This window comes from Chionomys nivalis, chromosome 3 (assembly GCF_950005125.1).
Source record: "Chionomys nivalis chromosome 3, mChiNiv1.1, whole genome shotgun sequence".
Lineage (NCBI taxonomy): Eukaryota > Metazoa > Chordata > Mammalia > Rodentia > Cricetidae > Chionomys > Chionomys nivalis.
In genome coordinates this window covers 100,115,527-100,132,655 of record NC_080088.1, presented here as the reverse complement: position 1 = coordinate 100,132,655, position 17,129 = coordinate 100,115,527, and positions in this window count along the sequence as shown.

The window sequence follows — 17,129 nt, the reverse complement described above, 5'->3', positions numbered from 1 at the left end:
CTCCTATGGGTGCAGAGACCCACAGCCAAACACTGGGCTGCTCTCGAGGAACCCTGCTGAAGAGAGGGAGGAAGGATTATACTAGCCAGAGATGTAGGAGCCATCACAAGAAAACTCACAGAAACAACTAACCTGGGCTCAGAGGGGTTCATAGAGTCTAAAGAGACAAGCAAGAGCCTGCATGGGACCAACCTAGGCCCTCTACATATATGTGACGGTTGTGTAACTTGGTCCACTTGCAGACTCCTAAGAATGGGAGCACAGACTACTCCTATTGCTTTGGCCAGCTTTTGGGACCCCATTCCTCGCACAGGGATGTCTTGGCCAACCTTAAGGCAAAGGGAAGTGCTTTGTCTCACTGTAACTGGATATTCCATACTCTGTTGATACCCATGGGAGGCCTGACCGTTTCTGAGCAGAAACAGAGGAGGAGTGGATGGTGGGGAGGGATGGGAGTAGAAGAGGGAAGGAAAACTTCAGTCAGGATATATAATAAATAAAGTTTGGTCTTTTCGGTTTTTTGTTTTGTTTTTTAAAGAGTGTTCCTTGTCAATCTGTCCTCACTTTGAAGTTTATCATTAAGAGTGCTGACACAGAAGGATCATGAGTTCAAGGCCTGCCAAGAGCAAATTCAAAGCCAATCTGGGCAACTAAGTAAGTCCTGTCTCAAGATAAAATTAATAAAAAAGAGAATGGAAATATGGCTCAGTGTGTAAAGCACTTACCTAGAATCCCCCAGTGAGGGGCTGGGATGTGACTCAGTGGTAGAGCCCCTGCCTGGAATCCCCCAGTGAGGGGCTGGGGTGTGGCTCGGTGGTAGAGCCCCTGCCTGGAATCCCCCAGTGAGGGGCTGGGGTGTGGCTCGGTGGTAGAGCCCCTGCCTAGAATCCGCCAGTGAGGGGCTGGGGTGTGGCTCAGCTGTAGAGTGCTCTCTCTACAATCTCTTGATATTTATCACAGTAACTAATGCTGCCTAGCACAGTTCTATCAGTTTTTCTTTTGTCTCTGTGACAAAATATCTGACAGAAACAGCTTGGGAAGAAAGATTTCTTTCAGCTCACAGCTTCAGTCCAACATAGTGGGAAGGTATGATGGAAGGCTCTTCACACACTACAGGGCAGTGAGAGTGTCTGAGGGAGGAGGCTCTTCACACACTGAGGGGGGAGGCTCTTCACACACTGAGGGAGGAGGCTCTTCACACACTGAGGGAGGAGGCTCTTCACACACTGAGGGGCAGCAAGAGTGTCTGAGGGAAGAGGCTCTTCACACCCTGGGAGGCAGTGGGAGTGTCTAAGGGAGGAGGCTCTTCACACCCTGGGAGGCAGTGGGAGTGTCTGAGGGAAGAGGCTCTTCACACACTGAGGGGCAGTGGGAGTGTCTGAGGGAAGAGGCTCTTCACACCCTGGGAGGCAGTGGGAGTGTCTGAGGGAGGAGGCTCTTCACACCCTGGGAGGCAGTGGGAGTGTCTGAGGGAGGAGGCTCTTCACACATTGGGGGCAGTGGGAGTGTCTGAGGGAGGAAGCTCTTCACACCCTGGTGGATCAGAAAGCAGGAAGAGGGACAGAAGTGGGGCTTGGCTGTAACTCCCAAGGTCCCTTGGTGACCTTCTTTCACCAGCCATGCCTCCTGTCACAAAGTTTCCATTATCTTCTCCCCATCAAGTCAAAAATGTTATGCGTAGAAAAAGAACAATGTAGAGGGCTCAGGAACATTCCAGACTTTGGGCAGTCACTGGGAGTCTTGAATCCTCTCCCTAGTGGAGAAGCAGGAACTAAAGTCAAGTATAAGACAGATCCCCTGTCCTGTGGGGTTCAAGTTTGCTTTCCATTGCTGTCATAAAATACACTGACCAAAAGCAACTTATAATACGTCATTGATGGAGGTCAAGGAAGGGATCTGAAGCAGAAACCATGGAGAAATGCTGCTTGTTGGCTCGCACACAAGTTCACAATCAGCTGGCTTTCTTCACAGCCCGGGACCTCTTACTCAGGGAACGGTGCCTCCCACAACGACCTGAGCACCCCTCCATCAATTCACAATCCCTAAGAGGCATGTCCGCAGGCTCATCTGATCTGAGAAACTCCTCCATTGAGACTTCCTTCCCTGGTGACTCCTGAGTGCCTCACATTAACAGTTATCGCTAATAGGACAGGCAGTATGAAGGCGAAGAAACACCTTTGCTCTCTCAAATATTTTTTGCTGGCTTCAATTCAAAGAATGCATGTGTGCCAGGGCTCAGATAGCTCAGTTTGCAATGTGCTTGCTGCTCAAGCAGCAGGATCTGAGTTTGAGCCCCAGAACCTATGTTTAAAAAAGAAAAAAAAAATAAGGTGAGGGGACCAGAATGAGGGGAAGGAGGGAGAACTGGGATTGATAGGTAAAATTAAAAGAGAAAGTTAAGAAGAAAGAAAGAAAGAAGGAAGGAAGGAAGGAAGGAAGGAAGGAAGGAAGGAAGGAGGAAGGAAGGAAGGAAGGAAGGAAGGAAGGAAGGAAGGAAGGAAGGAAGAAAGAAAGAAAGAAAGAAAGAAAGAAAGAAAGAAAGAAAGAAAGAAAGAAAGAAAGAAAGAAAGAAAGAAAGAAAAGCGAGCTCTGGTGGTTTACAATCCCAGCACTAGCGGGCACAGAGACAGAAGCCTGATAGGTCCTCCTTTTCCTACTTGGTGAATTCTAGATTCTACTGAAAGACTCTGTCTCAAATAACAAGGTGGGGCCACTGAGATGGCTCAATGGACAAAGGCCTTCTACCAAGCCTGAGAACTGAGTTTGATACCCTGACACCACCATGGTGAACAGACAGAACTAACCCCTGAAAGTCCTTCCCTGGCTTCTGTAAGTGTGTTGTGGTGGGCACACACAGACAAACGTGTGCACAAAAAATGTTAAATATATTTTTATATATATTTACATATGAGACTGGAGAGATAGCTAAGAGCTCTTGCTAAGAGTCTAAGTACAGTCCCAGCACCCACACTGTCTGGCTCACAATGACCTGTAATCGTAGCTCCAAAGAATCTGATATTTTCTTCTGGCTTCTGTAGACACCTGCCTTCACATTCTCTCTCTCTCTCTCTCTCTCTCTCTCTCTCTCTCTCTCTCTCTCTCTCTCTCTCTTCTCTCACACACACACACACACACACACACAATAAATAAATAAATAATAAATAAATAAATAAAACAAAGATTTTTAAATTATTTTTTTAAATGTGGATGGCTCATGAGAAAAGACATCTAAGGGGTTGACCTCCACCTTTCAGAGTATACCATCACACACACACACACACACACACACACACCTTGTCCCTTGAACAGACAGCCAAAGGCAGGGTTGAAGCAAATATTCTTCCCCTCCCACTGATGGCTCAGGGCTGATCACTAAATTCAACTCACCAAATCCAAGTGTGCTCACCCAACCCCATCCTCTGCTGTGCTCAGAGCCTGACCTGCCTCATTGACATGCAGCATTTGTAGCTGAGGCTCCCCGCTTCCAGATCACTGAAAACTAGGGCTGATTTGAAAATGTCAGGCTCTCGTTAGCAATTCCGATGGCCACGGCGGTAATTACGCCTTTTCATGTTCCGGCGTGTTACGCCGCATCAAAACTGACACAGAAGCCTGGTTTTATAATATCACAGCCTGGAAATAAATGTCTAGAATGATATGAAAATGTACTAGGAAGAGATTAATAACTGTTCTTCTAGGAAGAAAGATAGCCCTTTTCAACCACTATATTATATATTTTTCCCCTCTCAAAAAAAAGTCTCTCTGATAGTGACTCTCCTTGAGGGGCACTGAATTATGTTATCATTCACAGGCTGTAATCACTTCTGTCAGCAGCTGGGCTGAGCCACCAAAGGCAGCCGGAGGGGAATCCAGAAGCAAGAGAGGCAAGGAGTGCCAAGCCAAGGACTCTGGAATGGATGCCTCTGAGCCCAGCCCAGCCCCAGCCCAGAGTTCCCCTTCTTAGAGGCACAGCCTGGGTCTCCTGATATATGGGCATCTCCAGCAAAGCATGATGGTTGCCTAGGAATCAAGGAGGCACAGATCTGATGAGGATGATGGTGCACACCTATTATCCTAGCACCGGGGGGGGGGGGGGGGTGAAGCAGGAGCATTGGGAGTTCCAGATCAATCTGGGTTCCATATCCAGATCTGGTAATAAAAAACTAATAGCCAACAAAAATAGCAGTTTACCCTGTGTCAGAGTTAGGATGAATGTCTCTCCATATAGAAAGGGGAGTTTTTTAGAATAACTTATAGGCTGTGGTCCAACCAATCCAACAATGGCAGAATGTGAACAGAAAGTCCAAGATTCCAGTATTTGTTCAGTTCATGAGACTGGATGTCCTAGCTACCCTTCAGTATATGATGGCGTCCCAATGCAATAGACTCTAACGTTAGCAAAGAAATGAACTTGCTAGCAAGATGAAAGCAAACAAGCAAAGAACAAAACACCCTTCTTCCACGTCCTTATATAGGCTTCCAGCATGTGTGACCCAGGCTAAAAGTGTGTCTTCCTGACTCAAGATCCAGATTAAAGGATTGTGTCTTCCTACCTCAAAGGTCTAGATTGGAAGTAGATCTACCTACTTCAAAATAAGTACAGGTGTGTCATTCATTTCTGGATTTTAGTTCATTCCAGATGTAGTCAAGTTGACATGCAGGAGTAGACATCATACCCTGAAAGACAGCATTTGGCTGTGTAGGAGAGTTTTTGATTTCTGTAGTCTCAGCAAGGACTGGACATCTGACGGGCACATGCAAGAGGGGAAGCTGGGAGAGGAGAAGGAAAAGAAGAGGAGGAAAGATGAAGCAGAGGAGGAGGAGGAGGAAGAGAGGAAAGAGTAAGAAACAGGAGGAGGAAGAGGGGGGAGAGAAATGAGAGGAGGGGAAAAGGAGGTGGAAATGGGGAGTGATGAAAGAAGGGGAGAAGGAGAAAAGAGTAGGGGGAAGAGAAGGAGAAGAGAATGGAGGGGCTGGTTTGAATGAGAAATGACCTCATAGGCTCCAGCATTTGAACACTTGGTCCCAGTATGGAGTGGTGGTATAGTCTGGCGAGGGGGCAGGGCAGGCTTCGAGTGCTGGTAGCCCCTTCCTGCTTCTAGTTTGTTCCCTCTGCAGTTAAAGATGTGAACTCTCACCTTCTTGCTCCTGCCCATACACCTGCCTGCTGCCAAGCCTCCCCACCATGATGGACTCTTATTCTTCTAGAGCCATAAGCCCTAATAACCTCTTCCTTCTGCAAGTTCCTTTTGGCTGCGTGCTTTACCACAGCCATAGAAAAAGTAACAATGCAATCACCATCAGAGCCCAGCTTCTCCAAGAATGAGACCATGGGTTCTACCCTAGCCATGCATAAACCGGAATGGGGCAGCAGAGGCAGGAGGATCAGAAGTTCAAAGTCTTCTTTGGCTACACAGCCAGTTCAAGTACAGCCTGGGCTCATGAGAACTTGTCTCAAAAGCAATAAGAGCTTTCAAAGATGTTGAAAACACCACCCCTGAAGGACCACAGGACTTCCTGAAGAGCTGCTGGTCTTTAGTCCACATCAGAAGGCTGCAGAGGCCAGAGTGTCATGTCAGCAAAGGGTATATAGACTCACCAGGGAGAGGCAAAGACAGGTAGGCAAGAACCCCCTATACTGGGCTGCCAGAAGTTGTTGCCTAATATGAAGGAGAATCTTCTCTTCTCAATTAATCCTTCCAGGAAATGACCTCACTGACCCATCTGGAGGCTTGGGGAGTCCAGATAACTCTGTTATCGTCATCCCCAAGAACATAGCACCACAGAACACAGACATGGCCCTCCCAGCCCTCCATCGGACAGTGACCACTTTGTCGGGCCATGGCAAGGGGACAGGGAGGGAGTGCTGATAGACTCTGGGCCAAATATGTATCACAGGGCTGAGATATATGAGGGAGGGGTGGGAGAGGGGTATGCCTCGTCTCTAAAGCAAACAGCAATCTTCAGTGGGCAGGAATGAGCAAGATTAACGAGGCCAGCTACTGCCAACTGCTTATAAGGACTCAAAGGCTTTCAATGTCAGGATATAATGATGACAGGGTAATTAGAACTAATTAAGAGAAAATGAAGCTGAGAGTGGTCTGGTGGGTTCTTTATCACTGAGCCTAGAAGTGCCTCCAGCCCTCTTGGAGACTGTGTTGCCCAGACTTCTTGTTACTATAACAGATACTTGAACTGCAGGAGGAAAGGTTCTATGGGTTCAGGGTTTCAGAGGGTTCAATCTGGGGTTGGCTGGCTCTGTTCCATTGAGGCTGTGGCAAAGTGAGTCATCATGACAGTGAACACTGTTCGCCTCACAGAGGCTGGGAGCAGAAAGAGAGCACACTTATACCAGCGAGATACATCCTACGTCCTCTTTTATTCTAGCTTGCGGGATGTTTTTGTCCATATTCAAAACTGGCCTTTCAAAAGTCTCCCAGGAATTGCCCTCAAAGACATCCCCAGGAGTATGCTTTACAAATCTCCTAAGCATCTCTCAAATCCACTCAAGCTCACAATCAAAACGCACCACAGACTCTGGGAAACCTCTAGGGTGGACCTCTTGCGTCACTATTCCACTCTCTCTGTCCTTTGGCAATGCAGAACCCAGGAACCGGGGAGATCTGTCCGTCAGTAAAGTGCATGCTCTGTAAGCAGGAGGGCCTGGGTTTGAATCTTCAGCACCTATGCAGAACTTGGATACGGCTATGTGCACCTATCCAGCACTATGGGAACGTGGAGACAGGAGGATCACTGAGGCTCTGTTCTACTTTGCTTTCTGTTGCTGTAATAAATACCATGACCGAAAGCAACTTGGGGAGGCAAGAGTTTATTCCAGCTTACAGGTTTCAGTCCATCATGAAGCCAAGGCAGGAGCTCAAGGAAAAACCACAGAGAGATGTTGCTTACTGGCTTGCTTGCTCTGACTCATACTCAGCTACCTTTCTTACATAGCCCAGGCCCACAATGGGCTGAGCCCTCATACAGCAATCAGATCAAGAAAATTCCCCCACAAACATGCAATCTGATCGAAGCCATTCCTCAGTTGAGATTCCCTCTTTCCAGGGTTATCAATCTGACAAGCAAGATTAGTCCATCATAGGTTCTATGAATTTGCCGGCTTAGCTCCAGATTCAGTGAGAGACCCTGTCTCAAAGGAATAAAGTGGAGAGCAACATAGTAGGACACTCAGCATCCTCCTCTGGTCATTGCACACAGTGAGCTCATGCACACATACATATACCATACACACACATTACACATATACCACATATACTCACATGCACACACAAATACATATACATTTAAATAGACTGATAGACAGACAGGTAGGTAAGTAGACAGAGAGAAACTCTTTCATTAAGCCAAGCAAAAAGATGCACACTTGTAATCCCTTCAGGGAAGGTAGAGAGAGGCGGATCCCTGAGCTCACCGGCCGGCCAGCCTTGTCTAATTAGTGAGCTCCAGGTTCAATGAGAGACCTCGTCTCAGAAAGCAAGGAGAAAGTTCAGTGAGATGGCTCCGCTGTTTAAGTGCTTGCTGCACAAATTTGGCAATCTAAGTTCCATGCCCAGAACCCACATAAAGGTAGAAGGAGAGAGAGAGCTTACTCCATAAAGCTGCTGTCATGCAAGCGCACATGTGCAATGGTACACACGTGTGTGCATGCACACACACACACACACCTGCCATTTTAAATTAAAATAAGTAAGATAATGAAAAGAGGGTTTGAGAGCTGGCTTAGTGGTTAAGAGCACTTGTTACTCTTGCAGAGAACTCAAGCCTGGTTTCCAGCACCCATGATGGGTTATTCACAACCGGTTGTTAACTTTAGTTCCAGGGGATCCTGCTCCCTCTTCTGGCCTCCATGGACACCTGCACTCATGTGCACATAACCATACAGAGATAAACACATACATTACATTGGAAATAAATAAATGAAATATCCATATGCGGAAGGAAGAAACGAAAGCTTGTGGTAAAATTGTCATGAATGAGCAGTTGGAGGCTGTGTGTATGTGTGATATCAGCCAGCTCTGTGCACAAGACTAATCCTAAGCAGGAGTGGTGACAAGAGGCCTGTCATCCTAGCACTCAGAAGGCAGACGTAGGAAAATGATGCGTTCAAAATCTGTCTGGGCTGTACCGGGAGTGGCCAACAACTTACTGAAATCTTTTCTCACAATAAAAAGTAAAAAGTTCTGGGGTATGGCTCAGTGGTAGATCACTTGCCTAGAATCCCCCAGTGAGAGGCTGGGGTGTGGCTCAGTGGTAGAACCCCTGCCTGGAACCCCCCAGTGAGGGGTGGGGTGAGTGGTTTGACAGTAAAGTGCCTGTCTAGACTATCCTAGTGAGGGGTTGAAGGGCTACTGAACCCCAAAGCTAGCACATCACAGAAATGTGTTCTTAAAGTCGGGGTTATTGGGAAACCCAAAATCAAGCCTCTGGAAGATCCCACGTCCCCCAGACTTGCTTCACAAATACATCCAAACACTAATGTTACATCATGGTGGCTCATGCCTATCACCACAGTACTTGGGATGCTGAAGTGGGAAGATTATAATCTCAAGGTCAGCCTAGGCTACATAATGAGATCTCAATCTCAAAATACCTAGTGAGCTGGACATGGTAGCACACACCTGTAATCCCAGAACTCAAGGGAAAGAAAGAAGAAAATCAACCACTGAAGGGCAATCCCAGTGGCCCAGCAAGCTCAAAACAGGCCTGGGCTACACAAAACTCTGTCTCCAAAAACCAAAATGAAAAGCTGGGGAGATGGCTCAGTCAGTAAAATGTTCACCTTACAAGCATGAGGATCTGAGTTCAATCCCCAGAACTCACACTAAAATAAATAAATAAAAAATTCAGGCACAGTGGCATATGCTTATAATCCCAGCACTGGAGAAGCAGAGACTAGATTCCTGGAGATGGGGGTGAATCACTGGCTAACCAGTCTCACCTACTTGATGAGCTCCAGGTTCAGGGAAGAGACCCTGTCTCCAAAATACCAAAAAAAAAAAAAAACGAAACAAAACAAGGTAGATAAGCAACCGAGCAGCAGCAACCAAAGTTGTCCTGTAACCTCCACAGGCATGCCACACACACAAGCACACACATGCCACACATATGCACATCAAGTCACATATATGCACATGCAAGCACACACATGCACCCAAACAAAAGTAAGCATGCAGGCACACGCGCACAACACACACACACACATACAAACACACACACACACGCGCGCGCGCGCGACAAAAGAACAGACCCACAACTCAATAAAGCACAACATAAACAAAAAGCCTGCGCAGTCACCCCCCCACCCCAACCCCCCGTTCAGCCTAACAAGTCTAAAGCCTCAGAAAGAAAAAAAAATCTTTAACCCAATTATGTCAAACCCCACTGGATCCATTTGATCTGGGAAAAATATCATGGCTGGCAATCACGGAGAATATTAAGGTATTAGCAGCCACGGCTTTAGAATTGCCTTGGAAGGGAGCTGGGAATAATCGCACATCAATTGCTCAAAAAATCAGCAGTAAAAGAAATTTACATTAGTGTATAAATTATCCTCCCAGCAATATAAATTAGGATTTTATACCTCCTAATGACAACAGTACAGGCCCCGGCTGTGCTCGGCAGAGCTCCTGGAGGAGGGAGCCGCCGAGCCCTCCATCCATCAGGCACCTGGGTCCAAGCGTTAAAATGAGAAGCAGAAGTGACTTGGATCCAACCCGCCTGCCTGGAAGGCAGCCCAGCTGGAAGGTTCTCCAAGCACCGCCAGGGAAGGCAGACAAACTCTTCAAAGCTCAGACTGGGTTCTGCCGAGTGCAAAAACAATTTGCCTCCTGTGGTCCTCCCCAGACCTTCTAGGGAGACAAAGGCGCTGGATTCTGCCGCAAAGCTGTTGTGTTAAAAGCGCTTTTGTAACGAACACTGGGGGTCCAGTTTTGCTCTGTGCTACTGTAACAAAAAACCTCAGAATGGAATCAGAGGCTTAAACCGGGCGTGGTAGTACACGTCTGGAATCCTAGTGTTCTGGAGGTGCAAATAGGATGACCAGGGGTTCAAGGTCATCCCTGGCTACATAGCGTATTTGAAGCCAGACTGAAATGCTAAGAAATGGACACTGGACCAGCTAGATGACTCAGCAGGTAAAGGCGCTTGCTGCCAAGCCTGATGAACTGTGTTTGAGCCCCACAACCCATACAGTAGCAAGAAAGAACCCTCCCACAAGCTGTCCCCTGACCTCCCTCCACATGCACACTGTGGCAAACGCACCACAGATACACACAGAGACACACATGGACAGACACACAACAGACAGGCAGACACACACATACCACATGAAAATGAAAAAAATAAAAAAGGGATGATTAGGAATAAGGGAGGGAAGGGGGAAATAGAGAAAGAGATATAGAGAAAGAGAACAGGGGGCTGGAGAGATGGCTCAGTGGTTAAGAGCACTGGCTTCTCTTCCAGAGGACCTGAGTTCAATTCCCAGAAACCACATAGTGGCCCACAGCCATCTATAATGAGATCTGGTATCCTCTTCTGGCCTGCAAGCAGACATGCGGCAGAACATTGTATACATAATAAATAAATAGTGTTTAAAAAGAAAGAAAAAGAACAGATATTTAATTCTCATAATGTGGATGCTCGGAAATCCAACGTCAAAGGTCTTGTCCTGTCATCCCTGTCAGATGGCAGAAGGACAAGACATAGGGCACTGCCATCTCAACACCTGACAGAAAGCAGAGAGGAAAGACTGGTTTATTTATTTGTGGTTTTGGAGGGGTTCAGTCCATCCTGGCAGGGAAGACCCAGTGGGTGGCTTAACTGATGGCAGCAGGAGGTGTGGTAGACTCTCTTCATATCACAGTGGACTGGAGACAGAAACGCACAGGGGAAGGGGGCTGCGTACAAGCCTTTGAATCACGCAGCCTGGACCCGTCACCACTGGTTGTTACCATGCCAAGGTCTGCATTATTTACTTTCTTGTCATAGTGGCCAAATACCTGACAGAAGCAACATGAAGAAAAAATTTATTTTTTTAAAAGATTTATTTATTTATTTATTTATTTATTTATTTATTTATTTATTTATTATGAATACAATACTCTGTCTGCATGTGTACCTGCACCCCTGAAGAGGGCACCAGATCTCATTGTAGATGGTTGTGAGCCACCATGTGGTTGCTGGGAATTGAACTCAGGACCTCTGGAAGAAGAGTCAGTCCTCTTAACTGCTGAGCCATCTCTCCAGCCCCAAGAAAGGATTTATTTAAGATCACTGTTTCAGAAGGAGCAGTCCACAGTGGCGAGGAAGACACAGCAACCGCCAAAACTCCAACAGGCAGCGGCTTCTTCATATCTGTGGGGGCTCATAGTACAACTTTGGCTCAAATCTTGGCAGATCAGAAAGATCATTAACTCCTACTCCAGGGAATCCAATTCCCTTTCCTGGTTTCTTCAGGAATCTGCACTCATGTGCACATGCCCACACACATATATACACATACATACTGTTAAAATAAACTAAACCTTTAAAAAGAAAAAAAGACAAAGTCTAGACTAGACTAGACCTAGGCTATATATTCTTCAAGGCTCCCATTCCCAGCTAGCATCTACTTCTAGCTAGGCTACAACCCCTGAACACAGCGTCACTGGATGGGACCAAGTATTCAAACAAGATCCTGTGGGGAACCTTCCAGAACCGTAACAGAATCTGATGTCCCAGATTAGATTGGGAATTGTTTATGGGTTCCACAGTGGGGCTGTGGGGAAAGTGGTTTACAACTTGTATAAGAGCATTCTAGTGGTTGGAGATGCTAGAACCTTAGTTGTTCCGGGAAAATACATGAGAGAATTTAACTGACTTCAGGAAGGAGGGGTTCATTATAATTCACAGATGGAGTGTACGGGCTTTCATGGTGGAGATGGCATGGTGGCAGGAGTGTGAGGTGGCTGGTCACATGGCATCCGCAGTCAGGAGGCAGAGAAAGACGGATGCTGGTTCTCAGCTCGCTTTCTCCATTTTATTCATTCTGGGACCCCAAACTACAGGAGGTGCTACCCACATCAGAGTGGGCCTTCCAGATTCAGTGAGACCTCTCTATAAATGCTTCACGGACACCCGGAGAAGCGCCCCCAAGTGACTTAGACCCATTCCAGTTAACAACGAAGATTAACCACCGCACTTAGGGTAGCTGATATGGATGGTCCCTCCCAGGACAGAAGATGAGAAGCAAGGGTATAAAAAGACAGAAGACACCAACAACCTAAAAGAGAAGCAGGAGCCAAGGCTTCCTCCTCTCCTGGAGGTCAAGGTCAGTCCTTGATTCTCAGGGCCCCGATTGACTTGCTCAATTAATTAAGATGGGAACCTGGTCTCCATGAGAACGTTTTCTAATAAAAAATAAAAAAATCCCTGCAGAATAAAATGTTATGTGTCACTTGTCAACAAACCTCCATGCATTTTGGTGAAATAAACATCTGATTCTGGAGAGAGAGAGAAAAAAAACTTAATTAAAACTGCTGTTGGCGCTCAAGTGATTTACGAGATCACTTCCAGCCTTCGCCCCAACGATTCCCCAGAGAGACACCAATTATCTCCCAGGGATGTTGGGAAATTCTCAAAATACTCTTCTCAACAGCATGAATCTTTAATACATTTTAACTTTCAAAAAAATCAGATCACATAGCACTTTTTCCAGGAAAATAATGCTGCAAAGTTTGGAGGGAAGTGAAACAAAAAAAAAAAAAAAAAAAAAAAAAAAAGATAAAGAAAAGAAAGGAAAAAAAGACTTGTCAACGAATCTTGGAAAACAAAAGTTTGTGTTAACTCCATCACTGTGACAAAATGCGCAGGGCAGATCATCTCAGCTGAGGAGACATTTTCTGCCCTTGGTCATTGACTCCATGTTATGGGCCTATGTGAGGCAGAGTATCACGGTGGACAGGTAGTAGTGGAACCTAACCCATCACCTTATAGTAGCCAGGAAAGAGAAGGGAAAGAGAAGGAGAAACTACAAACAAAATATACCCTTCCACTGGGTGGTGGTGGCACACACCTTTTAGTCCCAGTGCTTGGGAGGCAGAGAAGGGTGGATCTCTGTGAGTTCAAGACCAGCCTGGTCTACACAGTGAGTTCCAGGACAGCCAGGGCTACACAGACAAACCCTGTCTCAAAAAACCAATATATGTACATACACCCTTCAAGACCTCAGCCTCGGAGACCCAAATCCACCAACCAGGCTACACATCCCAGTAGGCAGTAAGTTACGATTCTATCAATAGTTGAATCCACTGATGAGGTCAGAGCCCTCATGAGGTCTAAGGCCCCAGCTCCAATCACTGCTATATTGGGGGACAAGACTTCAACACATAATATTATGTGGGGGTGACATTTCATATTTAAATGATAACAGGGATAACAAGTTTTTACCCCAGAGCTTCATGGGATGCTTATTGTAGCACCACTGGGTACAAGTCACTATGTAAAAAAAAAAAAAAATCCCAGACCCATTCTTTTCTCCCTTAAGCTTGAGAGTAATGAGCTTTACAAGCAGAGGTTGAGAAGTCAGACTCCTGGTTCCATTGCTCCCAGAGGGAAAGCCTGGATTGGCAGCTAATGTGGGATATCCTTCTGTATACTGCGAATGTGTTGCTCTTATTGGTTGATGGATAAAGCTGCTTTAGCCTATGGAAGGGCAGAATATAGCTAGGAGAGAAAAGCTAACTGAATACAGGAAGAAACCTGAGCCATTGGCCAAGCAATTTTTATTAATATTAAGCCTCTGAGTGATTATTTCCTAAGTGGCTATAGGACCAGGTGGGACACAGAAAAGCTTCCGGCTATAAGTAGCCTCTTACATAGTATGACTTAGTCCAGAGTCCAGAGGGATTTTCTTTCTGGTGCTTTAGTGGCACTAAAACTGGAACCCAGGCCTGACATGTGTAAGGCAGTCACTCTACCAATGAGTAACCCTCAGCCCTTTAAGACTGTAACCCAGACTAACCTGGAACCATAATCTTCCTGCTTCAGTCCACTAAGTACTGAGATTCCAGACATATACCACCATGCCCAAGTAACATGTGCAGGTGTGGGGGGCGGGGGTCAACCTCTGGTGTCTTCCTAAGTCTCTATACTGGTTGTCCAGTGAATCCCAGGGATGCTCCTGCCTCCACATCCCCAGCACTAGGATCACAGGCTCTCGCTGGTGCCCTTGACTTTTTTATGTGGGTTCTGGGGTTCAAACTCAGGTCCTCATGCTCATGTGGAAAGCACTGTATTGACTAAGCTGCTCATCAGAACCCATCACCACTGGCAACCCTTAGGATTTCTTGAGCCACAGAACAGTCTTTTACTATTCAGAAATGAATCTTTGCAAACCCATGGTGGGAGAGCCCCTAGGAAGCTTCAGGGTTGTGATTCCAGAAAAGCCAACCAGACTGCAGTCTGGAACTTTCCACTTCATGCCTAGCTCCAGAGAGGGTAGAGAAACCAGGGGCTGTGTTTAGCCATACAGTCTACCATGGAAGTATTCACTTAGCCCTGTGTAATAGGACCTCAGATTTTAAAATTCTGCCAGCACAAATCTCAAGGAGCTTCCAAAGTTGGTAATTATGTGCTTAAGAGAGGATTGTGACACCCCAGAAGAGGACGGTAATGGGCTGCCTGACACACATCATCCCATGTGTCTCCTAAGCTATTTTCCTTATGATAAAACTGTAATTATACATAGATTCCTGGTCTAGGGTGTGGCTCAGTGGTAGAGCCCCTGCCTAGAATCCCCCAGTGAGGGGCTGGGGTGTGGCTCAGTGGTAGAGCCCCTGCCTAGAATCCTCCAGTGAGGGGCTGGGGTGTGGCTCAGTGGTAGAGCCCCTGCCTAGAATCCCCCAGTGAGGGGCTGGGGTGTGACTCAGTGGTAAAGCACATGCATAGAATCCCAGTGAGGGGCTAGGGTGTGTCTCAGTGGTAGAGCCCCTGCCTAGAATCCCCCAGTGAGGGGCTGGGGTGTGACTCAGTGGTAAAACACACGCATAGAATCCCAGTGAGGGGCTGGGGTGTGATTCAGTGATAAAGCACGCGCATAGAATCCCAGTGAGGGGCTGGGTACGGTTCAGTGGTAGAGCCCCTGCCTAGAATCCCCCATGAAGAACTGGAGGTGTGGTTCAGTATAGAATACCTACCTAGACTGAATGAGGCCCTGGGTTCATTCTCCACTACTGCAAAAAATAAATTTAAAAATTAAACACTTGTTCTCTAGCTGTTGGCACTGTTTTTAGAAGGTTATGAACTCTTCAGACAATAGGGTCCACCTAGGGGAGGTCTGAGGGCCCCATCTCCTGTCTGCTCTCTGTTTCTGGGTCCACTGAAAGGTGAGGAGTCCAAGCCACACACTGACTGACTGACACCATGCCTTATCTTCTAGGATGGGTTGTGTCCCCTTAAACCATCAAACTGTAAGATCAAATAAGCCCTTCTTCCCTTAAGTAGCTTCATGTCGGGTATGTGGTCACAACGATGAGACCACAGGGAATATGGGTGAGTTGAAAGAGCCGTAACTAGGACAGGTGTCATCTAAAAGGAGTATCTCATGCCCTGGGCTGCTTAGTTTTAAAGGTCAATTTGTCATAGAACCATTGGAAAACTGAGGAATTATCTAGATGAGGTTGGCCTATGGTCTTGTCTGTGGGAAATTGTCTAGACTGTTGACTGACTCAGCCCACTTTGGGTAGAACAACTCCCCCAGCAGGGGGTCCTACACAGTTTAAGGGGGTAAAGAAAGTTAAATACTGAGTAAACAAGAATAATTCATTTCTCTCTTCTTGCTCTGACTGCGGATGTGATATGAGTAGTAGCCTCAGTTCCTGCCTTCATTTCCTCAGAGACAGACAGTAACGGGCTAACCTAAGCCAGGCACACACTCTCCTCTTCTGAGTTACTTTTGGTCATGGTATTTTACCACAGTAGAAAGAGAGAGGCAGGAGGAGGAGGAAGAGAAGAAGAGGAGAGAAGGGGAGAGGAGAGGAGAGGGGAGGGGAGGGGGAGGGAGGGGAGAGAAGAGGAGAGGGGAGGGGAGAGGGAAGGGGAAGGGAGGGAATGGAAAGGGAGGGTAGGGTAGGGGAGAGGAGAGGGGAAGGGAGGGAATGGAAAGGGAGGGTAGGGGAGGGGAGAGGAGAGGGGAAGGGAGGGAATGGAAAGGGAGGGTAGGGGAGGGGAGAGGAGAGGGGAAGGGAGGGAATGGAAAGGGAGGGTAGGGTAGGGGAGAGGAGAGGGGAAGGGAGGGAATGGAAAGGGAGGGGAGAGGGGAGGAGAGGGGAGGGGAAGGGAAGGGAAAGAAGAGAAGAGGAGAGGGGAGGGGAAGGGAGGGGAGAGAAGAGAAGAAGAGAGGGGAGGGGAAGGGAGGGGAGAGAAGAGAAGAAGAGAGGGGAGGGGAGGGGAGAGGGAAGGGGAAGGGGAAGGGAGGGAATGGAAAGGGAGGGGAGGGGAGAGGAGAGGGGAAGGGAGGGAATGGAAAGGGAGGGTAGGGTAGGGGAGAGGAGAGGGGAAGGGAGGGAATGGAAAGGGAGGGGAGAGGGGAGGAGAGGGGAAGAGGAAAGGAGAGGAGAGGAGGGGAGGGGAGGGGAGGGGAGGGGAGGGGAGGGGAGGGGAGAGGAGAGGAGAGGAGAGGAGAGGAGAGGAGAGGAGAGGAGGGGAGGGGAGGGGAGGGGAGGGGAGGGGAGGGGAGGGGAGGGGAGGGGAGGGGAGGGGAGAGGAACAAGCCCCTTTAACCATCCCAGTCAGAGACACTCTGATTTATTTTCTTACACTGTCATCAGCTGTCTTATGTTTGAACTGCAGACTTGGGACTCCATGGAAAAAAGTACAAGGCCCCAGACAGATGAGGACAGCTGAGCCAAGGAAAGAAAAATGCCCAAGGAGTGACAAGCACCCACCCAGGAATGTGACAGCGTTCAGCAAGATCTGTTCCAAGAAAGATCTGTTCCCTGACAAATCCCTCCCCAGAGGAAACTCCCAGTAAGTGCTAATAGCAGAATCCATAAGAAAAAAAGACTCCCATGCACAGAGCATATTCCTGAGGGGCCACTTTGCTTCTCGCCGTGTGTAGTTACGGCCCTCTG